This window comes from Ceratotherium simum, chromosome 26 (genome assembly GCF_057802395.1).
Source record: "Ceratotherium simum simum isolate JZ-2026a chromosome 26, ASM5780239v1, whole genome shotgun sequence".
NCBI lineage: Eukaryota > Metazoa > Chordata > Mammalia > Perissodactyla > Rhinocerotidae > Ceratotherium > Ceratotherium simum.
The window spans coordinates 4735350-4750756 of NC_141925.1; the positions used below are offsets into that span (position 1 = coordinate 4735350).

Below are 15407 nucleotides of genomic sequence, written 5' to 3' on the forward strand. Positions count from 1 at the left end.
TAGCCACGTGTGACGTTTAGGTTTAAATTGAAATTAATTAAAAGTGAATACAATTAAAAATTCAGTCCCTCACTCTCACCAGCCACATTTCAAGGGCTCAATAACCACATGTGGCTAGTGGCTTCCATATTGGACAGTGCAGAAGGGAGCATATCCATTATCACAGAATGTTCCACTGGGTGGTTATGGCCTAGAGCTGTAGTGACCAGCTGAAGTCATGCTAAAATGATTCAGCCTCCATTAATAAGAATGACTTGATAGATTTTGAGCATTTAGTTCTAAGCACCTACATGTGTTATCTCAGTTAATCCTCCCAATGAGCCTGTGAAACAGGGAATCTGACAATCTTCATTTTACAGATGAGACAACTCAAGCACAGAGAGGAGTCATTGCCCAAGGTCACGCAGCTGGAGAAGGGCGGGCCGGCTGGGACCCCTCTCCGGGGGTCTGAGTCCACAGGCTGCATTCTGAGCCACTGCACACACCACCTTGCAATGTGACGTGTACAGCATGGGCTTGAGGCCAGAGATGACGCGCCAGGACCAAGGGCAGCCTTAGAGCAAAGGCTGATGTCTTGGGGAAGAAGAAGGAGGTTCTATTCTGAAGTGACGGCTTTGGAAGCTTGCTGAGAAAACGCAAAGTTGGCAGGTTTTGGGGCTGGGAGTTAAACACAGCTCTGATTTCTGCTTTTTTGAAACAATAATGAATGACCACTGGAATCTTGTAAACAAATGTCCTCATCAGAGCTCTTCACGGTCTGAGGATTTGTTGAATGGTCAACTTCGTTCCTAAGGGCTTTTATGCTTAAGTCTGAGACAAGTGTATAAGCAGATATTTATTAAAGGGCTGCTGGGTCCAGACCCTGTGGTGAGCCCTGGAGGTACAATCATGATTAAGCCAGACTCTGCCGTCACAGAGACTCCTCCATTGATAACAGCTAAAACTTACTGAGATGTGCGTTAAGTGCATATCTCATATGATCCTTACATCAAATCTATTGAATAAGCATGCCATCAGGATCCTTATTACACACTTAGAGAAATGATGCTCAGAGAGGTTAAGTCACTTGCCCAAGGTCACACAGCTTCTAACCCCCATCCCACATGCCTAGGAACGAGAGGCGATGTCCCTGGAAGCCAACCCTGGATTCCTGGTGGTACCTGTCTCTGGGCTGTGATCCAGAGGGGGAGAACCCCGTTGTCCTGCCATTCAGTCTTGTTCCATGTGGTCCTGAAGAAGTACTTCCAGAGTGTCTCTGTGTTAAACATCGTGTTGCGAATGACTCCGTGATCTCCAATCCAGCGCCCTTGGGATAAAGGAGGGAAGGTACTGATGAGTTCTATGAACGGATGCTGCCAGGGGTATCAAGGTGGTTTTAAGACCACCTCCTCAACATCCTTCTGGTTGGCTGACTTCTTCCAGGGACCGTTGGTCTGGGTGGCCACCCTAGGGCTTCAGATGTGTTTTTCTGGAGGTGCAGATATTGGTATCCCCAGAGGAAGAGCCGATCGCATCTCACACCTGCCAGAAGGGATCTGCTCCTTGGAACAGACCTCGTGGCCCTGGGGGGTGCTGCTGTGGGAGCTGGTGGGGGAGGAGGGAGGGCAGGGTGCGGGGATGCCACTTTCCTTGGGTTATTCTGTGTCCAGAAGCTAAGAGCCTGGGATTCAGACACGTCCCAGGGGATTATTTTTTTCATCTTCTGCTTGTGACGATCTGATTCAGTATCGAACCTCCAGGGCGCCTAATTCTCAGTAAACATCCCAAGTTTCTCCTGGGACTCCCAGGGGCTGTGCCGTCTGACGGAACCCATGGGATCGGGAAGGATCTCTTGACATAAATGAGTGGAGACTTATTTCTCTCTACTTGAGGGAGGAATGTGGCTGTTGGGGAATGTAAGTCAGCTAGATTGTTCCTGGAAACATAGGAATTGAACCACGTATGAAAAACACCTGTGATCTTACACCATACCAGGGAGAGAGGAGTGCCTGTGGGGGGCAGTCTGAACAGCGAGCCAAAGGATGCACGGGGAGAGCTGAGTGCCCTCTCCCCGCCTGCTGGGACACGAAGCCTCTGGGTGACCCTGATGGTTGTAATAAGATAGTGATGGTTTCCCTATGTCCAAGGTAAACTGAGGCAGGGCATTCTGTGGCTAGAACTTGATGGTCACGGGAACAGAGAAGGGAAGAGCTCTGCACTGCTCAGAGTCATGGCCAGGCTGCTGGGGGGCACAGTCCCCCGAGGGTGGCCGAGGCTTTCATCTGGTAAGCAGCAGAAGCAGCTCTTGCTTGATCGTCTCCGCCTTGCAGGTGGGCCAGACGGCCGAGCACACGCGGGGTCACCGGAAAGAATTTGTGCTGCTGCCAGGGACTGGGGCCTCACGTGTCAAGGTTCCTGGTCAGGGATCCAACTGGACGGTCAACAGGGGAAAAGCACGGAGCTTGAGTCCACGAGAGCCGGGTACCACCCTGGCTTGGCTTCTGAACTTGCTGCGTGAGCTTGAACAAGCCGCTAACCCGCCTGGCCTTGGTTTGCCTGTATGACAGGGGGCAGCGCTGTGTGACGAAATCATGGCGCACACTCACTGTCATGTCGTAGGCCAACACCTTTCCCAAGTCCTTTGGGGACATTAACTCATCTGATGCTCCCAACAGCCCTGCAAGTTGGGTACTATTACAGCCTCCCCTTAAAGATTTCCCCCTTTAAAGATGTCCCCTTCACAGGAAACAGAGGCTCAAGGTCATGCGGCAGAGCTGGGCTTTGAACCTGGGAGGTTTGGTTACAGCTCATGCTTTTTTTTATTTAGGTAAAATTCACGTAACATGAAATTAACCACTAACATTTGAAAGCGTACCATTCAGTGGCATTTAGTGTAATCACAGTGTTGCGCAACCATCGCGTCTTTCTAGTTCCAAGACATTTTCATCACCCCAAAAGGAGACTCTGTACTCATGAGCAGTCACTCCCCAATCCTCCGTTCCCCTGCCCCCTGGTGGCCACTAATCTGCTTTCTGTCTCTGTGGATTTACCTATTCTGGACATTTCATAGAAACGGAACCACACAATATGTGACCTTCCGTGTCTGGTTTCTTTCACTTGGTGTAATGTGTTCCAGGTCCATCCATGTTGTAGCGTGTGTCAGCACTTCATTCCTTTTTATGGCCGAACAATATCCCCTGTAAGGATAGACCAGAATTTGTTTATCTATCCATCAGTTGGTGGACATTTGAGTTGTTTCCTTATTTTGGCTACTGTGAATAATGCTGCTATACACATTCATGTACAAGTATCTCTTTGAGTCCCTGCTTTCAATTCTTTTGGGTATACAGCTAGGAGTGGAATTGTGGGTCATATGGTAACTCTGTTCAAGCTTTGAGGAACCACCAGACTATTTCCCACAGTGTCTGCTCCATTTTACACTCCCACCAGCAGTGTTCAAGGGTTCTAGTTTCTCACATCCTCGTCAACACTTGCTATTTTCCTGTTTTGACTGTGGCCATCCTAGCGGGTGTGAAGTGGTATCTCATTGGGTTTTGACTTGGGCTTCCCGAATGACAGATGACGCTGGGCATCTACAGCCTGTGCTCTTAATCTCTGCTACACTGTCTCTTGGGAGGGGGGTTGAATACCATGAGTGAGAGGACTTTGTCACAGGTCGGTAGAGGCCACAGGGCAGGAACCTTTCGAGCGTTACAGAGGCGTGACGGAGCCTTCTGAACCCTGTGATGAGCCCTCTTGTGATGGTATCTGGGCTTCCTCAGGCTGAGCCACGCCAGAGCACAGCGGAGGGAATGGGAGTGCAGAGATGACCCACCCAGGGAGCAGCTTGCCTTTGCCTTTTTTTAAAACCTGCAATAACCTGGATTCTGTTCTGTGTGACTCTCCCTGTCCAGTAAAGAGAAAATTACCCCGAATACAACACCTGCCATTTCACCTACTCTAGTGTTTATCATGGTATTTTCTGCCACCAACATTAGAATCAATTGAGTTGCTTGTTAAAAACACAGAGTTCCCAGTCCCCATTCTAGCCCTTGCTAAATCCGCACCTCTGGGGTGGGTGCCGGGAGTCTGCATTTTAACAAGATCTCTGGTGGTTTTAGTGTCCATTGACACATCAGAACCACCGGTTTGGGGCTGCTAGTCATTCATACATGCATGTGAATTAATTCTAGCAGATTGCCCAATCCTGGTTGATAGCAGCCCCCCAAGGGACCAGGGGGAGGGCAGGCAGCCATCAAAACCTGGGTCACTCTGGTATCTGGGGAAGCTTGGGGGTCCAGAGCCACTGGGAAGACTTGGGAGATTGGGGAAAGCAAAGGATGCCACAACACAGGAGCTTCCCTCTCCTGCCCCTTGAGGATGCTGGCTTACATGCCCTGAGATGCAGAGCTCAATTATCACATCAGTTAAGTAGACTAGCCTGAGAACAAATCATAGAATCCATTTTCCCCTCAAAGTGATGTTAGCCAAGTTTCAAAGAACTAACATAAATGAGCTCAGGGAGCACGACCCTTCCATTCTGCGATGCGGCTAGTCCCGGTAATTGCACAAAGGGAGCCATCTCTGTGGTCTTTGGGTTATTTCCACCCTGACACTTAAAGGCCTGTTCTAAATCCACCCGGCGGCTGGGGACCACTAACAACCCAGCAGAGGTTTCCACTGCCCCCTCGGTTCCTCCTTCCCATTGCTCCCTCCTCTTTATCTTGGTCCAGGGCCAGTTCTGGAATGCGGGCGAAACAAGATAGAGGAGAGGAAAAGCAAAGACACGAACAGCTGCAGGGAGCAGCAATCACCCTTCTACTAAAATTGCATTTTCTACTCTGGAGACAATCGGAGACCTGGCTGGAAAAACGAAGTGAAGGCAACACTGTTGGCCATGTCTGGAGCTCCAGGAGATGCAAAGGAGCTGGTTTTACTTGGGTCAGATGATGCTATCCTCAATGCTGCAGAAGAGGGCTGGACCGGAGGCGGGGCACCTGGTCTTGGCTCTTGTAAGCCCTTGCTCTCTCTCTGGGCCTCAGTTCCCCCCTCCATAAAATGAAAGGGGTTAATGATTTCCAAAGGCCTTTCTGGCTCCATCATTCTGAGAGTCTGTCATCCATGTCATTTCAATGTCTGGCGATGTGGGTAATTATGCAAGTTAAACAGGAAGTAGGGTGAGCTCTCCTGCTGCTTGCTAACTATGCTTTAATCAGCGTACAGTGCGCCCTCCCACACTGTAGCCCCTGTTATGGCAGGGTGCACGTGAACTCAGCCAGTGAGCATTTCAGGTCCAGGAAGGAACTCAGCTGGATCTGACTCCTTCCCTTGGTTCTCAGGGACTGACACTTATTTATTTCTCAAATACTTGCAGAGTGAACTTAGGAAACCATGAAGTCCAGAGTTTGATCCAACCCCTTCCTTTCTCCCTCCCTTTCTCAAATATTTGAGCCAAGTACTATCCTAGATTGTCCCATGGTGTTTACAATCTAGGGGGCGGGGGAGAGAGAGAGAGAGTTAAAAAGAGAAAGAGCGTGTTCTGAAGTGCCTGCAATGCTCACGGGTACCTCCTCCTAGAATTCCCTGACCCATAGGCCCTGCTGAAAGGCAGGTCTAGGCACCCTATTTGCACCATATGACGTCTCCTCCCTATATTCAATTGGTTGGCCAGAAACCCAATTCTCTATCTCTCTCAAGGATTCCTTTCTCAAGACTTGAACCAAGAGCCACAGTAACTAATCAGCTGGTGGTGGGCTTTGCTGTCTACCATGATGGACCATGAGTGAAAAGAGCAAGCTGGTTGCGAGTGAGAGAAGCAGAGATAAGAAAGTCCCTGGGGCTGATAAGAAAGACCACCGGGCCTCTGAGAGCCAGGAAGAGGAAGTTCGGTTTCTATCACTCCAGTTTCCAGTCTCTAATTGCCTCTAATTTGGTTCCCATGCCCATGTGTTTGCCCATTGGGATCTTGCAGCGCGGTCCTGTTCCTCGAGCTAGTGTGGATTTCTGTTTCTTACAACTGTTGTTCCCTGACATGGCTGAGACTAGGGCTGTGCCTCATTTGTTTTGGTGTCTCCCCGGCACAAAGCATAGGGCTCTACCCTCAGGAGGCATTCAACCAATGTTTGCTGAATTTAATAGAACAAACTCCCTCCCATTGTAGATGGCCAGGCAGGATCTGAACAAGTAGGAAGCAGAGCTTGATTGAGTCCAAAGTCAATCTGGGAAAAAAATACTTTAGTGGGATTAAAATAAACCACGCTATGATTTAATAACTCTATAAAAGCATCCCTCATCCCCAAACATTTCTTCAGTTCCTACCTGCTAATTTTCAGGTGGAACAGTATATATTTGCAAATAGTCTATTTTGGCATAGATACACTTTCGTGCATTCACTTATTTAACAATAATTTGAGGACCTGCTATGTATCATTCACTAATTCCTTTGAACTAACCTACCATATAAACCATAAATATGTCTTCATTTTCCTCCCAGTTTGTGAGGTCCAGAGCTTCATTAAGTTCACATTCCCAAAACTAAAGAAGAAATGTCTTATTAACTAGCCAGGATGCAATCAGCAAGGAAGAACGGCTGCCAAATCAAGTCAACCAACCCCCTGAAATCAATTCGATCTTGAGCAGACCAGCTCATTCAGAGCCACAGCCAAGACGTTGATGGAAAAACAGCCCCCACTGGGGCTCAAAGTCACTCACCCCAAGTCTACACACACATAGTGTCGCCCATTGATAATCCACTGGACCCACGACAAAAGTACTTGAAGTGAGAACAGGTGGCTCAGCGCACCAATCAAAATTTAAAACCTCATCAATTCCTGCTGTAGAAATGAGGCTTGTCCCCAACACTAGCACCCCATGATGGCAGCCCTTTTCTGGACAGAGGAAATAAAACTCTAGCAGGCCCATTGTGCTAAACTGCTTCTACTCACGTGCAATTGCAAGTGAAAAATGCTGACGCTGCTTCTTTCTGACATTGCTTTTTAATTATGGCCATCAATAAATCATTTTATCCCTGAACAAGACTTGAGAATGGCCCTAAGGCAGAGGCACGATTCCTTAGGAACTAGGCCAGCAGAGAACGGGCTTTCTCGCTCCCCACCTCTTCCTTTACTCTGCTGTCAGAAACAGAAATGTTCTTTCTCCAAGAGCTGGAAGCGGACGGCTGCACTTGAGTTCATCTGGGAATCCTACTAACACACAGTTTTACCCTTGGCCTGCCTTCCTGGCCACTGTCACAGAAGCGGGGTCTGTCCTCTCTTCCACACTTTTTCTCACTTTATTTTTTCCTCTTACCAGTGTAGTGGGCTGAATGATGCCCCGTACCACCGCCCAAGATATGTCCCTTTGCTTATCTCCAGAACCTGTGAATGTTGCCTTATTTGGAAAGAGGGTCTTTGCAGATGTAATTTGGTTAAAGATCTCGAGATGAGGAGGTCATCTCGGATTATCTGTGTGGGCTCCAACACCGAAGTGGAGTGACAGATGTCCTTATAAGAGGCAGAAGAGAAGAAGACACAGACAGAAAAAGAGGAGGCAATGCACCATGGAGGCAGAGATTGGAGTGATGTGGCCACGAGTCAAGGGATGCTGGCAGCCATCAGAAGCCAGAAGAGGCAAGGAAAGATTCTCCCCTAGAACCCCTGGAGGGAGCACGGCCCACCGACACCTTGATTTTGGACTTCTGGCCTGTAGACTTTCTGTTGCTTAAGCCACCCAGCTTACAGTACTTTGTTACAGCAGCCACAAGAAACTAACACACCCGTGCTGTCATTCTCCAGTTGCTCTGTCTCCTCTCACTCAAGGACTCGGAATCTGGAGCAGTTGTGAGGTTGTGCTCAGGTGCTGCGGTGTTTTGGGCTGTCCCTTCCTCTCACGTGGTCCGTGGACCCGCAGCGTCGGCATCACCTGGGAACTTATTGGAAATGCAGACGCTCTGGCCCATCCCAGACCCACTGAACCAGGATCTGCAATTTAACCAGGTCCCCAGGTGATGCATATAGATGTTCAAATTTGAGAGGCACCAGTAGGAGAAATCCTAGGGTGGCAGTTAGATCTTTTCTCCACCTGCAAGAATCCTGGTTCCTTCGTGTTAAATCTGTTAAATACGGTGTGGAGGTTACGTAAAAACCAAAACCAAACCAAACCCTTAGGTTAGAAATGCATACTGATGTGTTATGGATGATGTAACATGATGTCTGGAATTTGCTTTAAAAGATTCCAGAGAGTAAAGAAGGAAGGAGGGCAGGAAGGAAGGAAGGAAAGAGAGACCGAAGGAAGGAAAGAAAGAGAGAAGGAAGGAAGGAAGGGAGGGAGGGAGGCATAGAGCGTTGGGTGGGGACAACTGAACAACATTGGCAAAATGTGGACAAATTTTGCAGCTCAGTGCTGGGTACACGGGGCCTCGTTGTGCAATTTTCTCTGCTTTTTCTGCACGTTGGAAATTTCCATACTGAAAAGTTAGGAAATATCCTGGTTTCCCAGCCTTCCTTATTGTCAATTTTTTCATGACTCCGTTTTTTCTCCCTACGTGGAAGTGACTGGTGTTGGAGAGACGGCTCTTCTGTCTCAATCTGTGGTCATCTTTGCCCTGGTCGCCTGTGTCTGGGGCTCTGCTGACGTCCAGGACTTTTCAGTGGAGAGCTGTCGCCTGGGGAGCAGGATGGGAGCTGATTCAGTTTTACGGCGTCTTCTAACTAGGTTTCCAACAACATCTGCCAGGCTGTATTGTTATAGCAGCAGGAATTTAATTTCCTTTCTCTGTCCCTAGCTCTCTTACCTCTCTCAGACACTGGTTTTCACTGGGATAGTGTCACATGTGTGACCTCCTGCTCTCTGATTTCCTTGTGATTTGCATATTATAATCTGGTCCAGGGGTTCTCAACTTGGGGGCGGTTGGGTCCCCCAAGGAACACTGGGCAATGTCTGGCAACATTTTTGGTTGTGTCAACTGGGAGAGGGTGCTGCTGGCGTCTCGTGAGTAAAGGCCGGGGATGCTGCTAAACATCCTATGATGCACACCCCCTTAAGACAAAGAAGGATCCGGCCGAAAATGTCGATAGCGCTGAGGCTGAGGAACCTGAGCTACTCTCACAGATGCGCCAAGTACGTTTGGCCACACTTCCTCCGCTCCCGTCTCATGTAGAAGGAGCGGTGGAGTCATGACCAATTACACGTCTCTGGGGAATTTTTACCTCTTATGTGTTGATTTTGGGATCGCATGTAAGCACCTGGTCATTTGTGCAAGTTGTGCCCTGCACACCTCCAGGGGGCACCACCTGCATGGTATTCATGAAAACACTCCCCCAGAATCGTGCTGTACACAATCTACACGGCTGTAAGTGGTTGCTCTGGTTTTGGGCTTGCCCTGGGAGGGGAGTTCTGGAACTGGGAGAGACTTTATTTCTGACCACCAGGGGCCCTGAGCCTGCCATCGAGTGTCCTTTAAGGAAGGAGAAAATGTTGACTAGAGAGGACCTCACTATTATTATTCTCAACCACCGTCTAGTTATGGAGCATCTCCTTCTCCCCCCTGGGCTGTATCCATTTGACTAGATCTAAAATTGTCAAATTATAATATCATGGATTATGCTTTTGATAACTTTTGTCCGAAACATGGCGGTCATAGCTTCTTATTTTCAGTCAGCTTCTTGGGAAAGAAAATATACGCTGCTGCCGTAAGACTTCCATCCACCCACCGTTTGCTTGGTGGAATTTCCCGAGTTTCAGCAGCGTAACTTAGTCTCCTGGTCCTCCATCACTTTGCAATAAAAACTGAGATTACAAAAATGTTCATTGTCATTACCACTGATGGAGTGGTAAGTACAGGCTTCTGGAGAGAGGGAATCCAGTGATTTAAACTAGCAGAATGAGCTGCTAACCCTCAGAGGATGGCTTTTCATTTCGGCGAGATCTGAGGGGAATTGCGACAGAGTTTAGGGGGACGGAGGGACAGTGCTGGGAGGTGGCTGTTTGCAGGTGTGGTCACCGAATCCACAGGGAACCATGCCCTATGGGCAGCCCCATGGATGGAGTTGTGATTTCCTGGGCCTGGGTCCTGGGTCACCATCCCAGCAGGGTCAGCCCAGGCTGGTGTGGCAGACCCCTGCAGTTTCTGCCAGACCTTCTTTCATTGCTCCTGTCTCTGATAACAGTCCCCGGTTTTCCACTGGGGACCCACTAGCCCCAACTCACAGTCCACATGGTTTGTGCGGGGCTTGCCACCTCCCACCCTGACCTGGGGGGCACGTGGTCCCAGCTTGGGTGTTCAGCATCATTCCACGCCCCCTGGCCACAGCGATTGGTTCTGAGAAGCAAATTGGCCTCATGAGAGCCAATCTTGGGAAATTCGTGGTCACTCTTAGGAAAGAGAAAGAGAGAGAGAGAAATAGAGTGAGAGAGATGGATTGTTCTGATGACATAGTTTGAGGACCTGGATGTAGCCATGCCTGTAGCTATCAATTAATTATGTGTTATAGTACTGTTGGGGTTGAATTGCGGTCCTCAAAAAAGAAAGATTGAAGTCCTAAACCCAAGCATCTCAGAATGTGACACTATTTGGAAATAGGGCCATTGCAGAGGTGAGGTCATGCTGGAGTGGGGTGGGCTCCTAATCCAAATGACTGGTGTCCTTAGAAGAAGGTGCCATGCAAAGACAGAGATGCAGGGAGGACTCCACGGGTTGGAAGGAGGATGAGAGCGACGCATCTACAAGCCAGGGAACGCCAAAGATCGCCAGCAAACCACAAGAAGCTAGGAAGAGACAAGACGAATTCCCTCCGGGTTTCAGAGGGAGCGTGGCTCTGTCAACACCTGGATTTCAGACTTCTGGCGAGACAGAACTGCGAGAGAGTAAATTGCTGTTGTTTTAAGCCCCCCAGTTTGTGGTACTTTGTTATGGAAGCTCCAGGAAATGAATATAAGTACTTTCAAATTAATCCTCCTCCTCCCTCTCTTCTTCTGCTTCTTCCTTGAAATCATCATCATCATTTTCGCCTACGTAACAGAAAGGGTCTAATACTGATGTGCTGACACACTGTGGTGTGGGGAGCCCAGCCTCTGTGGACGTTCATTGCCCCATTTGCATCAACCCCTGGGGCTCAGGGGTTAGACGATAATTCTGGGGACTTTCTGGAGCTCCATGCTGGGGCACCATCCCCTGTTACCTGTTGCCTTTGAACAAAGACTGATGCTCACCCCCTGGTTATCTGAGCCCCACCAAGGTCCTATTTGTGGTAGGCAGAATTCTAAGACGGCCTCCAAGTTTCCCACCCCCTGATTTACATGCCTTGTATAATTCTCTCTCCTTGTGCATGGGCAGGACCTGTGGCTTGCTTCTAACCAATAGAATGTGGAAAAATTGAAGGGATTTTGCAGATGTAACTAAGGTTCCTAATAAATTCCCTTAGAGTTAATCAAAAGGAGATTATCCAGGGTGGGCCTGACCTAATCAGGTGAGCTCTTAAAAGAGAGTCTAGAGGACAGAGACACTCTCCTGCTGACCTTGAAGAAGCAAGCCGCCATGAGTTCTCAGCTGCAAGGAAATGAGTTCTCCGACAACCACGTGAGCTTGGGAGAGGACCCCACCCCGGCTGACACATGGATTGCAGCCTTGTGAGACCTTGAGCAGAGGGCCACGCTCAGCTGTGCTTGGACTCCTGACCCATGGAAACTGAGAGATAGTAAATGGGTGTTGTTCTAAGCTGCTAAGTTTGTGGCAATTTGTTACGCAGCCATAGAGCACATCATTCCATTTTAAGGAACTTCCAGGAGTGATGGCCAAGCCCCCCTTTGCGTGTGTGTGTGCGTGTGTGGGGAGGGGGGCATGGGGGTTTGGGGGATGGGGCCAGGTGGGAAGAAGAAAACTATCTTGGAGGAAGTAATGGCCCTTCTGAAGAGGGAAGGAGGAGCTTGCTCCATATGCAGACCTGCCCAGTGCACAGCCTTGGGGAGCTAGAGAGGGAACGTCACCCCACAGGCGGGTCTTGCTTTGCACTTGGGGGCCTCAATCCTCGAGAGAGGCCCCACTTCCCCTTCTTACAGGTGGAGCTGGAGGGTAAACACTTGGAGGAAAAACGCACACCCTTCGTAAGGATGCAAAGGTTTTCTCACGTGGAGAGATGGTGAGGTGGGATATTTTGAATTAATAGCCAATTAAAAAGAAATCCTCTCTCCCTGTCCCTCATTCAAACAGCCAGGACTTCTGTCCTCCACACTTCAAGGAGCGGAGGCCAGGGGAGAAAGTGTAGGAAGCAGAGGCTCCTCCGGCTTTGGAGTTTCACAAGCTTAGCCCCTTATGGGAGCCATAGAGGAGTCGGGGCACAGAGAGAGGTTCGGGGGGGACACAGGTGAGTAAGGACAAAGCTCCCCTCTCTAATTCCCTGAGCTGTCAGAGAAAGGGAGCAAAGAGGCAGAGGATTCCCAAGAAAGGGGGTTTGTCCTCCCTGGGGGAGCTACAGAGAAAAGGAAGCAAACCCCCCAAAGATCTGTGGGATCTGAGAGCAGAAGGGACGTGAGCTGTGTGGTGGGACAGGCCCTGGAAAGATGGCCAGACCCTGGAGATGCATCAGTGTGTAGTTGGCCACCGTCCCCACTGCCCGGCCCCACGAAGGTGCTCAAACAGTATTCGTCGAATGAAAGGATGAAGACAACATAAGCCCTCCAGAGACCTCTCTGAGAAGACTTTCTTCACTGGCAGCAGGGAAAGCCGATGAGGGTCATGTGGTCCTGGCTCCTGGTGAGGGCTGAGCTATTGGCACACCTGACAGCCCCAGACAGAGGAGGCCATGCTGCCCGGAGGGAGACTGTGCCCTGCAGGACCCAGGGTTCTGACCCAGGCCGCCACGTCGGCTAAGTCTCAGGGAGGCTCCCTCATGGGACCTTGTGCCCGGGGCACGGCCTCTCTGGCTCTGCCCCCGCCTAGGACCACCTGGCCCCTTGGACTCTGCCTAGGAAGCTCGGAGGGGTGGCCACATGGCTTCTCGGCCCTGAGCCCTTATCGGAGCTGTGCGTGGTACTGCAGCCGAGATGTGAGGCAGAGCGGCCGCCCCCTCCTCCCCTCTCTCGCCTGTTCAGTTGCCCAGAGGTGTTCGTAAGATCACAGTTAATTAGTCGTCGGGCCAAGAGAGCCCCTTTCATCATAGTTTGTGTCAGGCCTGCCCCCCGGAATCTGATGAGGTCTTTGGGTGCTGGCAGCACCAATTTTTATCCATTATTTTTTCTATTACGGATGATTCTCTTCCGCATGGGAGTCAGACAGAGGTCAGCTTGATCCCAGCTCATGCAGACAAATGCTGGTGGTTTTGCCGGGTCCCGGTGGCCTCTGTTTCACTAATATAGCATATGCAGGATATGTACTCATTGCCTGGAAGCTCCGAGGACGGGCAACATTCAGAGGGGTTTGGAATGATTCCTTAAGTAGAACCAAAGGCATCGAGGGCCATAGCCTCGCTGGAGGGCAGGGATTGAGGACCCAGTGTCTGGAACCGTCCAGGGCCGAGTTCCAATCCTCCTTCTGCCCCAGGAAAGATTTGCACATTCCATGGGCCTCGGGTATCTCACCTGGACAGAGGGGTACTGTTCTGGCTTCATATCATCGTTACGAGAGTTGAAGGATCTGATGATCCTGGTACCTGCTGTGCTTCCTCGTAAGCCAGGTACTGGGTTCAGCCACTCAAGGCAGCAGTTCTCAGCTGGGGTCCAGTTTGCCCCCCGGCGGGCACTGGGCAACGTCTGGAGACATGTTGTCACAATGTGGGCAGGGGGCGCTCCTGGCATCTAGTGGGTGGAGGCCAGGGATGCTGCTCCACATCCTGCGGTGCACAGGACCAGCCCCACCACAGAGAACAAGGCTGTCCCAAAGGTCGAGGATGCCGAGGCAGAGAACCCTGTTTTCAAGTCGAAGCAGAGTCAGTGTTCACCAGCTCAGGAAATGGCAGGTCTGGTTATAAACAAGAGGGACAAAGGAGCGTGTTTTTTCCACAGTGGGTGCATTAAAACGATTATTTTATGTTATAACACTTTGTTCTTTATAGGCAATGCATTCACATGGTTCAGGATCTAAAAGGCACACGGTGTGTATAGTCCAAAGCGTCCCTCCCGCCCGTCCCCTCCCTGGAGGAACTAGTGTTACCAATTTCTTGTTCATTTCTCCAGAGATCCTCTATGTGTCTATAAGCAATCATATGCACATACATACACACGTGTATTGTATGCACACACATGTGCATGCTACATACGTTCTTTGCATTTCGCTTCTGTCACTTAATCCATCTTGGAGATAGCTTCCTATCAGGCACGAAGACTTCCCTCATTTTTTTTAAAAGGTGACAGAGTGTGCCATTCTGTGGATAGATTTATTTGGCCACTCCTCTCTGGATGGACAGCTGGGTTATTTATATTCTCTTTTGCTATTGTTACAAACGGTAATGCAATGAATAGCTTTGCACACACATTGTACATGGTTTTCCACTGAGCAACTGTATCTCTGTAGGACAAAGTCCTACAAGTGGAATTGCCAAGTAGGAAAGTTTGTGCGTTCCTAATTGTGTTGGATGTTGCCAAATGACTCTCCATTGAAGCTGTGCCCACTGGCCACGATCGTAGGAGAGGAGTTGGGGCGATTTCGTAGTTTTTACAATTTGCTCTCACTGTTTATGTCTTCTCATCAAAAACTCTTCTGGGAATACATAAAAAGTGGGCGTGCCTTACGATATTTTGTGCCCGTCATATTCTCAGCGTTCAGGGACCCAGACTCTGCCCCCGGGGAGATCTTTCAGCGTTATGAAGTTACTGCTGCTGGGAAGTGGCATTTACTTCCTCCAGGAAAGGGCTATTTAGTTCCTGCTTCCTGATGCTAATCGTTCCCAAACGACTCGTCTCTCAGAGAGTTTACATGTGGAAAATCTCTCTCAGCAAATCTCCCTCCCAGCGGTTGTTCAGCTCCATTCTGTCAGTTTCTGATTCGAGGGCCCCTTTGAGTCTGATGGCAGCGATAACACCCTCTCCCCACCGCCGAAAAGGCACGAGCGGCTTGTGTATCATTTTGGAGGCTCCTGGAGCTGCCTGTGGACCCCCAAGGGAGCGACCCCCTGGTTAGGGGTGAGGCACACACTCCGGGGCAGCCCTCCCGGCCCTGAGAGAGGGGTCTGCGGGTTCCAGGCTCAGAACCGGGCAGAACCAGTCTCGTGTAGCCAGACACCCTGGGTCCAGGCCTGGCTTCCCCCTTCCCTGTTCCTGGCTGAGTGACGGGTCAGTTATTCAGCCTCTCTGAGCCTTAGTTGTCTCAGCTGTGGAATGGGGACAACTTGCTTTGCAGTATCGTTGTGTTGGAGACAGCAAAGGCGAGGCACCTAGCACTGTGCCGGCATCAGGCCCACGACAGAGAAACGGAAGCTACTGTTACTGTTAGTAGAGTG

General features: G+C 50.0%; 1 pseudogene; it reads right to left on the minus strand.

The window, feature by feature from the left end:
- LOC147913554 (uncharacterized) overlaps nucleotides 1–15407 on the minus strand; it is a 77536-nt pseudogene that overhangs the window by 11155 nt on the left and 50974 nt on the right.